The 14,015-nt window shown below is 37.8% G+C and overlaps 1 protein-coding gene across 1 annotated transcript in view; it reads right to left on the bottom strand.

Annotated features, from left to right (window-relative positions):
- LOC139120699 (uncharacterized) overlaps window positions 1–14,015 on the bottom strand; it is a 52,892-nt gene that overhangs the window by 23,182 nt on the left and 15,695 nt on the right. The window lies entirely within an intron of this gene.

The raw sequence follows: 14,015 nt of genomic DNA, 5'->3' as shown, positions 1-14,015 counted from the left end.
GTGTTACCAAATTTGAATATTAAAACGTACCTGATGTCTACAGAATATGACATGTTCACTTTTGATTGGACAGTACTTTACTACGGCGCTGTCATTCGTTTCTGGAATTTGGTGACCAAGGCTTTATGAGTAAATAAACACCCTGAATTGAGCACTCTGATTGGTCAATCAACAGTAGATAGTTTTTAATACCAAAATAAAGACTTAATTTTGTGTGTGGACATAAGCGTACTCTAACTATCAATCTCCTGTGTCTGCAAATCACAAATAGTGTCACATACTACATTCAGACAGTAAAAAATTTGAAACGTTTCTGTGAAAACTATTTGCGTTTTGCAAACAAAGGGGATAAGTAGTTTGAGTCTGCTTGTATCCACACACACACACAAAATTAAGTCTGTTTTGGTGTGTAAGCCAGCTTAATGTGCTCTCTCAAGTTCAAAAGGTGTATATGGCCAAGCATTCAGCACTAACAAAACGGCTAACATGAGTGCTGACGTACTTTCATACTGCCTATGCCTGTTGCTGTAAACAACTTCTTTGTACTTCACTTTCGGTGCCTTTATCTTGCAGTCGAATTGATCAGCTATCCTGTTTATACCCTTTAGTAGAACCCTTTTAGCACTATTTTTTGTGAACAAGGCTGTCTCTACAGGTTCTATTCACCATTCTCTTAAACTTTCGTCCGCTCAGACTGAGATGAGCAGACTGATCTGTTGGTCAAACCAACTATTGTCACAGAATGTAGTGTTCTGTTCAGCAGCCATAATGAAAGAAATTGAATGTTGGTTGTTGTTTATTTGTTACAAATACCTGTTGCACGAGGGAACTTAAGATCGCTCTGAAGCAGTTCAGTCCATACACACAGCAAGTTGTGGATAGAAATAATCCCTACACTAGCTCAGGTTTGGCGGACTTACCGCCTCATTTTTGAAACATTTGTGCCCATATCGGACCAGACAAGATTCATAGGCGTTTTAATAGTCTGTAAGGGAACAGCACAATAGAAAAGTGTCACATGTTCACATTCTGACTAGGCAACCAATATTACACAACCTACGAATCTACTTTGTGCTCCAGACACAAAGTATTGTTCCTGGTATAAAACCAAACAAGTAAGCAATAGAATTTGCATATTTTCAGTGAAGACTATCACAGTTCAGCAGAAATATTTTATCATAAAGTCATACCTTTTGGTCTAGTCTTCCTTGATCATATGACCTAATCGTCCTGATTGATATTCTAGAACAAATGATCAGATTGTCTTATTTTCGTGGTGTTCACATAAAACAGTTGTCATGTCAATTGTGAGGGAGCATCCAAAGACTGCAAAGTAATTGTACTTTGCATCTAAGTCATTGTACTCTACGTTCAGTAATATTTGAATTTACAATATGACAAAACACCATATGTTACAGAAGCAGGTGTATAATCTTATACCATTGTACCGTATAATGTTCTATAATCAATATGTTGGTAGGGAAACAACAATGGCGACCTCCTGAGCCAAACTTTGTTATCCTACATGAAAAGAAGAAGATGAGATAGAAGGTACTACAGCAGGCATGCTGAATATTTTATGAGTAACCATACATCTTTGTTAAATATGCAGGTAACTGTATCGTGGAGGAAACTGTGTCTAAGTCTAACCGCTTCAGGTATGATCCAAGGGCTATAGATGACAGACAACAAAGGAAAGTGGAAGATATGGATCTCGATGGTCTACGTGAGGTAACCGGTGGGAATGCTGGTATTTTGTGTTATATGAATATTGCAGCAGATCCTGATCGTCAAAACCCAGATTTGTCAGAAATTTCTGTCACACAAGAAGTAGTCGTCACTCAAGAGGAGACTAATTGGTGGTTGAGGAGCCTGTTTTACCCCAATCAATACCAGAACTTTAGTGTGATGCACAATTATAGAGAGTGCAATGAAGCCAATAGACAATTGCATGTTGTACAGTTAGTTAGTGATACAAAATGTGAATCAGTCTGATTCAGACATTTGGTATAAGTCTCGTGTTGGTCGCATAACTGTCACTAGACTCTTTGATGTAACAAGAAAAGTGTCTGTAAATGGAACTGTGAGTGACAGGAATACATCATTCTTAAAGTGTGTTATGAATTACAATCCTCCTTTCTCTTCACCAGCTACTGATTGGGGGAAATATAATGAAGGAATTGCTATTCAACAATTTCTTCGTGTGAATCGCAAGTTTCATAGGAAAATGATGTTTAAGCAATGTGGCCTAATCTTGTATCCCAGATGCCCAATAATAGCTGCTTCTCCTGATGCACTGGTGACGTGTGATTGTTGTGGGATTCGTCCACTTGAAGTTAAGAATCCATACAAAATGAGACATTTGTCAATCCCTAAATATGCTGAGCTCCCTGATTCTTGTTTAGATATTACATCTTCTGGGCAAATAAAACTCAAATCCAACCATCCATACTTTTTTCAAGTGCAAGGGCAACTATTTTCATTGGAATCTGGAGTTGGTTATTTTGCTTTAAAAACAGCAAGTCCCTACAACAATCTACATTTCGAAGAGATATGTTTTGATCCTATGTTAATGGAAGAAGTATATTCAAAGTGTTTGGTTGTATTTAAGTCCATAATAATTCCTGAACTTATTCATGGAAAAGTAAGGAAAGAAATTGAAATGACAGAATGCAATGTTGAACAAACTCCACAAATTACACAGGAATGTAGAGATGAGCATGTTGGAAATCCCAATAAGAATACTTCTTGTATTACTGAATATATATGTAATGTATGTACTAAAGTATGTGTTGAGGATCCTCAGATATCCTCTGAGATGAGTATTTTCTGTGATTTCTGTAGTCAATGGTATCATTGGGAGTGTGTTAATGTTAAAGGTACAGAAATATTCTTGAAAAGAAAAAACATGAAATGGAAATGTAATCTTTGTAACAACTAATTCACTGGATGCTCATATTGTAAAGTAGCCCAAAATACCTATAGCAAAGCACACATGACACAAAATGTGCAATCTGAGTAATTTTAGTACTTAAGGGACAAAGTCGGCCATTTTTCATGAATTTTGTTTGATACAAGATACTACTTATATTGTTTGACATGTTGAAAGATAATGAATGGGTGACCATGCATATATTCAACCCCGGTTTTAGACACGATACATGAAATCATCGCGAATTCGCGATGGATCCATATATCGTGTGTTAGACCGGGGTCGAATATATGCATGGTCACCCATTCATTATCTTTCAACATGTCAAACAATATAAGTAGTATCTTGTATCAAACAAAATTCATGAAAAATGGTTGACTTTGTCCCTTTAACATTCATGTACAATGATGTCCAACACATGTACTAAGCAGATTTCAATGAAAGAATGTTTTGAGTGTTTTTCATGCATTTCAAATTTACTAATTTGGATGAAGAATAGTAAATCTCATTAAAAAAATGATTAAACTATATAGAAAGTGTGTCTTAATCAACTATTCAAAACTTGGTAGACTATCTCAATGTGTGTGTGTAACTTGTGTTTGTTGAAGTTGTTTCCCTACGGATTTGAAAGATTTCAATGCACATTGACGAGTAAGAAAATACCATGTACTTGAGAAATTGATGGGTACAAACCTTGAACCGTTATCTGCCAGCAAAGTCAGTATCTACTTACCTTTTTTCCTAGATGGTTACACAAGTATGTGTATATTTTTTACAAACCTTGAACCATCATCAACCAGCAAAATATCTAGCACTTACCTTTTTTCCAAGTAGGTTGCGCAATAGCTGTGGAAATGCAGCTATCCGTTGGCGGGGTAGTGGGCATCGCTATGCGGGTCAAAGGTCAACCCCACCACAGATAGACCTTTGACCCACATAGTGATGCCCGCTACCCCGCCAACAGATAGCTGCATTCCGCAGCTAGTTGGGCAAGTATTACTTTTTCTATATTTACAGTAGTTAGTATAAGTATGTGTGTGGGGTGAAAAGTACCTTCAATTTTTATTTTATTACGGTAGTTCTCTTTATTGAGGATTTGGTGGCCCTGAAAAGGGCCATTTGGTATGGGTTTGGTGACCTCAGAAAAGCCATTTGGTATCGATTTTGTGGCCCTGGAATAGATGATTTGTTACTGGGTGGTGTTTCATCTGCTATTGATCGGCACGATTGGTGATTGAAGGTTTATGAGAGCTGCCACCACTCCCACAATATGATCGAATAAATCAAACATATCTAATGGAAGTTCAGTTCTCATGATGTGGAAGTCCTTCATTCGACCTATCACCCGTTCCACATGTATCCTAGCATTGGCCACTTGTTTGGTCTGCTTGTCTTCGGCTGTTGTCAGTTGTTCTTTCCTTTGAGGTATGGTGGAATGACAAGCCGTACATGCTTGTAAAGGAGGAGTTCTTGAATGTTGAATCCTCGGTCTGCAAGAACTGTATCACCAGGGTCAAAAAGATCAGTGATCCCAGATCGTTTGACAAGCTCTTTGTCACTCATGCAACCTCCTGCTGCTTTAGAAACAAAGGAAACACTGCCTGCAGGAGTGCATGCCACAAGTACTTTTGCAGTTGGTCTTCCCTTATATGAGGAATATATTTGACTGTTGGCCTTTGCTAGTGATGGTCGTTGGATTGGTACTTCAGTGCAATCGATAATTGCTCTTACATTGTCATACTTTTTGAAACAGTTCGGGTAGTACAAATGGAGATCTTCCTGCCTTGGCCATTTAATCAATGGTTTCAGTTCAAGATCTAACAGGGGCAGCCAAGTCGATAGTACTTGGGAAACAAGACTAGTACATGTGCCAAAAAGATAGCCCAAATAACTTTCGGTTAAATTCAATTTCAGTTTCATGAGTGTCATCAAGAGTTCATTTTTATGAGAGAGAAGTCTTTTTGGTCCTGTTTTTTTGCTTTTATTCAGTTGATAGGACTTAATTTTATCTGACTGAGCTCCTCTGTAGTATTGGATATGTGGTAGTTTTAGTTTTACCAAATTAAAAATCCACATGAAAATACCAAAGTTTTGCAAGCCAGTGTGGAGGTGAACCAATGTGTCAGAGTCTTTTATTTGATCAATGTCATATCTGATTTTTTGAGTACTTTTGGATAATTTTGTTAGTTCATCAATTTTGCTATGGAGGTTATCTATTTTGCTAAGGAGTTCTTCATTTTCTTGTTTCAACTTGGCAAATGAAGCCTCACACACTTGGCATTTTGTACATGTACAGGGGCTGTTATCTAAAATGGTAATATTTCCCTCGAGTGGTTTTTTCATCAAAACAGTAATCATGATCTTTGAATGAGTAAGAGATTTTTTCATCACTGGGGGAACTTGATCAATTCTTTTCTTTTTCTCTTTTGAAATGGAATTTTATTTTGAATTTTTCTTTTCACAGCACCTTATCGTGTTGCGATATAATTTGTTTGATCTGCAACTGACCATTGATCAAGAATGGGCTGTAGTATCAGGTTCTCAGTGTGACTTCCCTTGCCTTCATACCCCCTCATGTACAATGTAGGATGAGGGTGCTCACCCATGGGTCGTCCAAGAAGGAAAGTGGTTGCTACATATGCGTGTGTTGTTTGTAATATGCAGCAAATCTTTCCTGTTGATCAATCAGAGCCAGAGGGATCGATATTTTGGAGGACAGAAATGCCACTTCAGTTCATGAATGTGACCCATCTTCACAATGCTATAGTTAAAAAGAGTGTTGATAAAAATTATCAGTTCAATTATATTTCAAAATGAAAAATGCTGTTATCAAAATTTAGAATTTTTATCATCCCACATTTCACATAATTGATGAATGAATGTTAAATTTCAGTGTAGAAGATGCATTTATATATCTTACAAAGCTATACAAGAAATATACAGGTACAATTTGGTTAGAAAATGGTTTTGAATGTATCTTACCAATATGTACAGTGTCATGCAAAAACTTTGGCATGTATGTTCTCAGTGAAACCAGTATACCAATAATAACAACAGCAGTAAGCATGTCTAATGATGAGGGCGCTGTCCCAATAAGAGTTTTTCATGTATATTACTTACTCAAATATTAGCTGCATTTTGACAGAGAGGTCAACATGTCAACGCTACATGATGAAGGGATTGCTTTTTAAGCAGTTAAGATGACATTTTATGGAAGAAAAACGAAGTTTAAAATATTTTGTTGGAAACAGCGCTATACAGTCTAGCTTATACATTGGGTTCCGCCTTCAGGCTAAACAAATGCTAACATACACTTACTTATTTGGGTATCTTCTGTCATTGTTACACTTAAAAACAGCACAGCGATCACCACCACCCATCTTTACCAAATATCTAAAAATTCTCTATCGTTTAGACAGCTATTTCACGTCAACAAGAAACGCGCGCTTACAGACCGGTCGATCGTTTGGACAATAACAAACGTATTTACTTAAGCAATAACCCACGCCGCAGGAGGGTATACACGAGATTTTGGTACAATGCGCGACATATAGCACGAGCCGATAGGCGAGTGCTATATGGAGCGAATTGTACCAAAATCGAGTGTATACCCGACTGCGAAGGGGGTTATTGCTATTATATTATATCAGCTTGTGTGTCTTTGTTGTCTTGTTTGAGTATTTTCGTCACTTTAAGCCCCAAATGCAGAAAATGGACGTGTGAGAGATCGATCGTCGGAAATTCTGCGCCCGAGACTGAGCATTTTTATGTTGGGATTAAGTACACGCACACAGTATCGTACGATAAATACGCATACGTTCATCAACATTGCATTTTATTCGCATGCAACGCGAAGACTATCATTAAAATACCTGCTGCAGACACAGAAAACAGGTCAAGAGTTCAAATCAAAAGAAAAAGTAACAATTTTTTCGTAAATTTACATATGAACAATAGTCCTGGGTTTTTTGGCATACTAAAAATAGATTTGTCTCATTCTGTACCGCTTACGCGTATACGGTATACGTCGACCGTCGCGACATTCAGAGGTGGTACAGTGAAGTTACAGGATGTGTTTTTGATGGATAATTCAGACGTACCAGAAAATGAGCAGTTTTGAAATAATCCAGACGTACGATGACTGCAATTGTGATGAACAGTTGTACAGTGTGTGTTGCCCGATGCTGCGAGAGCTGGACACTGATATTGTTCGCAGCATTTGATGTCAAATTTTGTCGCAGTCGCAGTCGCAGTCGCCAGGAGTCATCCATTGTTATTTTGAACTTCTTGGTCTACATCGTTAGGACATCCCGGTCTGTTATAGCCCAAACTTGGTAAAGAATATCTGACATACCGTTACTGTGAGGAAGTGTCAATTTATTAGTGTGTCATTTTAAAGAGCGGTAGGATATATCACGTCTGGATTCCGCAATATCAAGAAAAGTGCACGGTGCGCTGTCGCCTCAATGCAATAATTCGTCTACATCAAACTCAAATGTGCTGCTTCAGAGATGTATTTTATCACCGATCCCAACTTATTTTCACCAAGAGGTGAGTTACAGACCCACACTTTATCTGTGTATCAAATTCGGTATTCTTTCTATGAAACACAAAGCGGACTGTTTCAGTTTTAGCGAGGGTCTATGGTTTAGATGGGTACGTTCAAATGCAGCGAGTGGGAACTTTTCGAAAATGCTGGTTTAGGGGCCCGTTTTACCACTGCTATCAGTGCTAAAACAGTATTTTAGCATCGATGGAATGAGCTCTCGTCCAATCAGAATGGTGCATGGTAGCATGACATAACATAATTTTGCATACACTGATGTCGCACGGCAACAGCAGTGCCTCCAAACAATCCCACAATGCATCGCACAAATCAAAGATGGCCGTATCCGTGTCACGGACTATGTAAGCTCTTTTTGGTATTTATATACAAAACCAAATATGAGCTAAAAATTGTAGTCGATATGATGCACATGAAACAAGAATGCAAGTACCAAAGCCCTGCCTGTGACTGATGCCATACTGGATTGGATTGCAGACAAGTAGTGGCATAGGGTTATGTCCTTTTACAAAGTTGGACAGAATTAGGTATGTCATGCCCTGGCTTTTTAAATGTTGAAATTCCGATTGACAACTTATATGCAAGAAACTGGTCCAGCATTTTGAGTAATGGCTCTTGACACAAAAAGGTCAGACACACCAGATGTCAACCCAAAATGTCCTCATGTTCAATACAGAAAAGACTTCCTATAATTAGTTATTGATTCTGCTAAAATTAAACGCCTTTCTTGACTGGTAAATCTTTGTATGATCAACATCTGCAGCAAGTTTCATCAGATTTAGTGCAGTCATTCACAATATAGATCTCTAATTACAAACATTGTTTCCCTATTCAGCTAATCTGGGCTGCCACCCTAATCACAAAAGGTCATTAAATAAGTCAATTAATAATTTATCAATAGGATGTCGCTATTATTTTTACTCTACTGAAAGATCAATATCTGCACCATATTTCATCAACTTTAATACAGTATTTCTGGATGTATCACACTAAAAATAGTGGCAATGTCACTGTTCGCTCCCATATAGTTATCAAAACAAGCCAACAATTGTATGAAACATGGACATACATACAGACAGACTGACATACACAGACTGGCACAGAGTGATGACATTGGCCCTCAAGTGTGCCTTGGCCCATGGAGAGTGATAAAGATATAAGAAACAGCTGAATGTAATGATAAAATAGTTAAATATAGGCGAGCAGGCACTCAGGGTGAATTTGTTACAGCAATTTGATTAGTTTCTTTTCCTTTTCTACTTCTGTGATAATTTTTAAGACAATCAATCTGCAAGGCACTTTATGTATTGACAAATATGTTATCTTTACAAGCACACAGTAAACTGTTCTTGATTTTTCATTTACAATATTTGACATAGACTGAAATACATAACATGCAACCAATGTTTACATTTTGCCCATACACCAGATACATGGAGAGATTTCAACAAACAATCATTAACTCAGAAACCCTACAGGGAAAAGTAAACATTGCTATCTTCCAGAACAACTGGTGCATCCCGGCACATCTGGAACAACTTACAAACTTAACCAAGTACACAAGGATGATGACACAAGAGATAAAGTTAAGAAATGTAACTGTGGTGAACTTGACTTTTCCTTTCAAATCCTTTCCTTACCTCCTTGAGGAGGTATCATGAGCCAGAGGCTAGAGTAGTGGACTCACGATCAAAGGATGGCGAGTTCGAGCCCCGGCATGGCTATGATGTTGTGTCCTTGAGCAGGGCACTTTATTCCTCATTGTTTCTCCCCACCAGGAGTGATGGGTACCTGGTAGGACAGAGGTTGTTATGTGTGCGTTTAGCTCTGCTGCACTTATTGGCTGCACATGTGAGCTGTTGTTTGCTCCCCAGGGAGTTGAGTGGTATCAGTAGGTCCAGTGACCAGGGTAAAATAATTGTTAAGCGCCTTGATCACATGTACTTGTGGATATGTGCACTATATAAGAACCCATTATTATTATTATTATTATTATATTATTATTACCTAACTTGACTAATATACATCGCATGGTTAATTGCCTGCAAAAATACATCAGGGGTGGACCATTTGATAAAGGGGTGTCTGGAAGATTGATGAGGTACATTCTCTTTTTATCTGATCCATTGTACATTCTTTTCCCCTTTTCCACCTTTTCTCTTTGTCTCACCTTCTCTGGCTGATTTTTTGTTGACATTTGTTTGGATTCTTTTTCAAAATCTGCCAGAACCCCCCCCCCCCCCCAGATAGCAAATGATCCAACCCTTTGCGTTGACCGTCTGTGCATGAGATATACAATCAGATAGCAGGAAGTGTGTCAACTATTTACAACCTTTATAATCTTATAATCTGGAAACCAAACCTGCTAAAAGCAAATCAGCTATGTTTTCTTATGATTTTTTTTTACTGTAATTCAACACCAAATATAGTTTACCATATAAAATGCTTATTAATCATCATATTATGTACTCTTAGTTCCAGTAGGTATAAAATTATTGTAAACAATCTTGAAAATACAAAATGAAAGATATCCCTGTAAAATTGACAGTTTCACAAAGTTGCCCCAAAATTCAAAATTCCAGATTTCAACCTAATTTCAATACATCATATTAACGTAAATCCTAGGAACCCATTTACTAAATATCAAAGCAATCAGACTTGTACATTTTGAGAAACAAATTTTTTGACCAAAAATGACAAAAATTGCCCCAAAATACAAAATAGCAGATTTCATCCTAATTTCAATATATCTTATTAACATAAACCATAGGAACCTGTACACTAAATATCAAAGCTACCAGATCAGTAGTTTAGGAGAAAAACATTTTTGACCAAAACAGGCAAAAATTTGCCCCAAAAATAAAAAATAGTGACAACATCACTGTTCGCACCCATATAGTTATCAAAACAAGTCAACAATTGTATGAAACAGGGACATACATATACAGACAGACTTACATACACAGACTGGCACAGAGTGATGACATTGACCCCAAGTGTGCCTTGGCCCATGGAGAGAGATAAAGATATAACAAACAGCTGAATGTAATGATAAAATAGTTAAGTATGTTAAGTATAGGCCTATACAGGCACTAAGAGTGAATATGTTACAGCAATTTGATTAGTTTCTTTTCCTTTTCTACTTCTGTGATAATCTTTAAGACAATCAATCTGCAAGGCAGTTTATGTATTGACAAATATGTTATCTTTTACAAGCACACAGTATACTGTTCTTGATTTTTCATTTACATATTTTGACATAGACTGAAATACATAACATGCAACCAAAGTTTACACTTTGCCCATGCACCAGATACATGGAGAAATTTCCGCATAAAATCATCAACTCAGAAACCCTACAGGAAAAAGTAAACATTGTTTTCTTCCAGAACAGCTGGTGCATCCACATCTTGAACAACTTACAAACTAACCAAGTACACAAGGATGATGACACAAGAGATAAAGTTCAACTGTGGTGAACTTGACTATTCCTTTCAAATCCTTACCTAACTTGACATCTTAAACTAAAATACTCTGCATGGTTAATTGTGCACAAAAATACATTGGGGTGGACCATTTGATAAGGGATGGTGTCTGGAAGATCGATGAGGTACATTATCTTTTTTATCCGATCCATTTTTTCAAATCTGCCAGGATTTTTTTACGCATTTCAACACAAATGAAGTTAACCATATCAAATTGTTACGTGCAGAGAAAACGAACAAAAGGGTGAACTCAGCAGTTTCCGTTTAAACAAAATTTATTACGAAAACAAAACTAATTGCTAAGTTAGGGACAGAGTACAAGCTTTAAAAGTGTACAGACTACTTATCTCAGCTGGGACGGCAAAGCTCCAGTCTCAGAGTTGTAACAGTCAGTCGGATGAATGAACAGTCCTTTGGCTTGCAGGCTTGAAGCTGCACAAAGTCCACAGTATAAATCCAGCGTTGGCAGTGAAGGTCTTGAAAAGTCTTGAGAATGACTACTGCTGGAGTTTAGTAACACACAGAGACACGATCCCAAAAGTCTGACTGGGAAGCTGTGCACGTCCCTTTTATAAAGGCATATAAGAACAATCTAGAACTTTTATTGACATGCTAATTACTGTTCTAAAATTATCTCTCTTACACAACTAATCAACTTTCCAGAACATTCCAAACATGACTAATTGAATTCAAGGTTGTGAGGTCATCAAGGGCAGTGACCTTGAGAATGTTCTAGACTAATTGAACTCAGGTCATGATGAGTGTGGGGGAAATGACCTACATAACACACCCCCTCTTCAAAAAAAGAAATTTTTCAAAGAAAAATCTTTCTTTTACAAATGTAATCTTGAAAAGGATTAAGTACACAAATTTTTTTTTTTTTTTTTTTTCTAAAGTAAAATTTCTTGAAAATGAACAACAATAAACTCTAAATACGAGAGAGACAGTCTGCAATTAAATTGTCTCTGCCTTTGATATGTCTAATGTCAAGATTAAACTCCTGTAACATTAAACTCCATCTAGCAATCTCTGATTTTGCCTTTAAATTTCTGCAGAAATACAAGAGGGTTGTGATCAATATAAACCACTATTGGCTGATTTGAAGAAGTAACATAAACTTCAAAATGCTGTAAAGCTAATATCAAAGATAAACACTCTTTTTCAATTGTAGAGTAGTTTCTCTGGGATTTGTTAAATTTGCGTGAAAAATAGCAAACAGGATGATCTACACCAGCAGCCGTATCACTAGCATCCACAGCTAATTTGAATGGCAAAGTGAAATCTGGTGCAGACAACACTGGAGCACTTTGCAGTATGGCTTTAAGTGTATCAAATGCCTGTTGGCATTGCTCTGACCAAACAAACTTTACTTTCTTTTTAAGTAAGTTAGTCAAAGGCTCAGTAATTGTGGAGAATTTGGACAGAATTTTCTGTAGTAACCAGCCATACCGAGAAAGCGCATCAGTTGTCGTTTGCAGTTTGGTATGGGAAAACTTGAAATGGCACTGATTTTAGCATCAACAGGTTTTACCTCACCCTGTCCTACAGTATGTCCGAGGTAAGTTACCCTTGCCCTACCAAACTCAGATTTGGAAAGGTTGACAGTCAACATTGCTTTGCTCAGTCTCTCAAAGAACTTCCGCATGAGCTTGATGTGTTCCTCCCAGGTGTCACTATACAGGACGACGTCGTCAACGTAGGCTGCACACCCGTCTAGCCCGGATATGACGTCGTTGATCATCCGTTGGAACGTTGCCGGAGAGTTCTTCATTCCGAATGGCATCACCTTGTACTGGAACAATCCGTCTGGTGTAACAAAGGCGGATATTTCACGAGCACGATCCGTCAGAGGGACTTGCCAAAATCCCTTCAGTAGGTCAAATTTCGTCACATACTTGGCTTTTCCCACTCGGTCGATGCAGTCATCAATCCTCGGGATTGGGAAAGTGTCTGTCTTTGTTAAAGTGTTGACCTTCCTAAAGTCCGTGCACATACGATAACTGTGGTCTGATTTGGGAACAAGTATGCACGGCGAACTCCAGTTACTTTTACTGGGTTCAATAAAGTCATTGTCCAGCAGGTATTTGACTTCTTCCTGGAGATATTTCGCTTTTGTTGGATTCAGTCTGTATGGGTGTTGTTTTACAGGCTTACTGTCCCCAACATCAACGTCGTGATAGATGACGTTTGTCCTCGTTGGAACATCTTGAAACAGGTGTTTATATTCGTGGAGCAGTTCTTTCACCTGTTGTTGTTGTTCTGGCTGGAGGTGTGCCAATTTTGTAGACTCCAGCTTCTCCAGGATTTCTGAGTTCTGAAGCTTGACCGAGCCCAGCTTTGAGTTTAGAGTATTTTCACTCAAGTCAGTTTCAGTATCACTATCTTCATAATGGCCAGAACTGACGGTACTGACAGGCTGAGTTATAGTAGGATTATCCCTATCCAAATATGGCTTAAGCATATTTATGTGACATAGCTGTTTTTGTTTTCGCCTGTCAGGTGTTATTATGATGTAATTTAAATCACTCAATTTCTTATCAATTAGGTATGGCCCAAAGTAACAAGCATGGAGTGGTTTGCCAGGAATTGGAAGTAGAACAAGAACTTTTTGACCTGGTTCAAACTTCCGTTTTGAGGTGCTTTTATCATATTTCGTTTTCATTGACTGCTGAGATGACTCAAGATTTTCTCTGGCTAATTCACATGCTCTAGAGAGTTTCGTACGAAAATCTGACACATATTGCAAAATATTCAGACAATCGTCATCGTCTGATAGGAATTTCTCTTTAACGAGCTTAAGTGGGCCACGGACTGTATGTCCAAATACAAGCTCAAATGGACTAAAACCAAGAGACTCCTGAATTGACTCTCTAACAGCAAAGAGCAAAAAATGAATTCCTTCATCCCACTGCTTCTCTGTGTCAAAACAGTAGGTCCTAATCATGTTTTTCAAAGTTTGATGAAATCGCTCAAGAGCACCCTGACTTTCTGGATGATAGGCGGATGACCTATACTGTTTAATGCCTAGCTGATC

This window comes from Ptychodera flava, chromosome 20 (genome assembly GCF_041260155.1).
Source record: "Ptychodera flava strain L36383 chromosome 20, AS_Pfla_20210202, whole genome shotgun sequence".
Lineage (NCBI taxonomy): Eukaryota > Metazoa > Hemichordata > Enteropneusta > Ptychoderidae > Ptychodera > Ptychodera flava.
The sequence above is the reverse complement of the archived record's forward strand: the minus strand, read 5'-3'. Positions and strand labels throughout refer to the sequence as shown.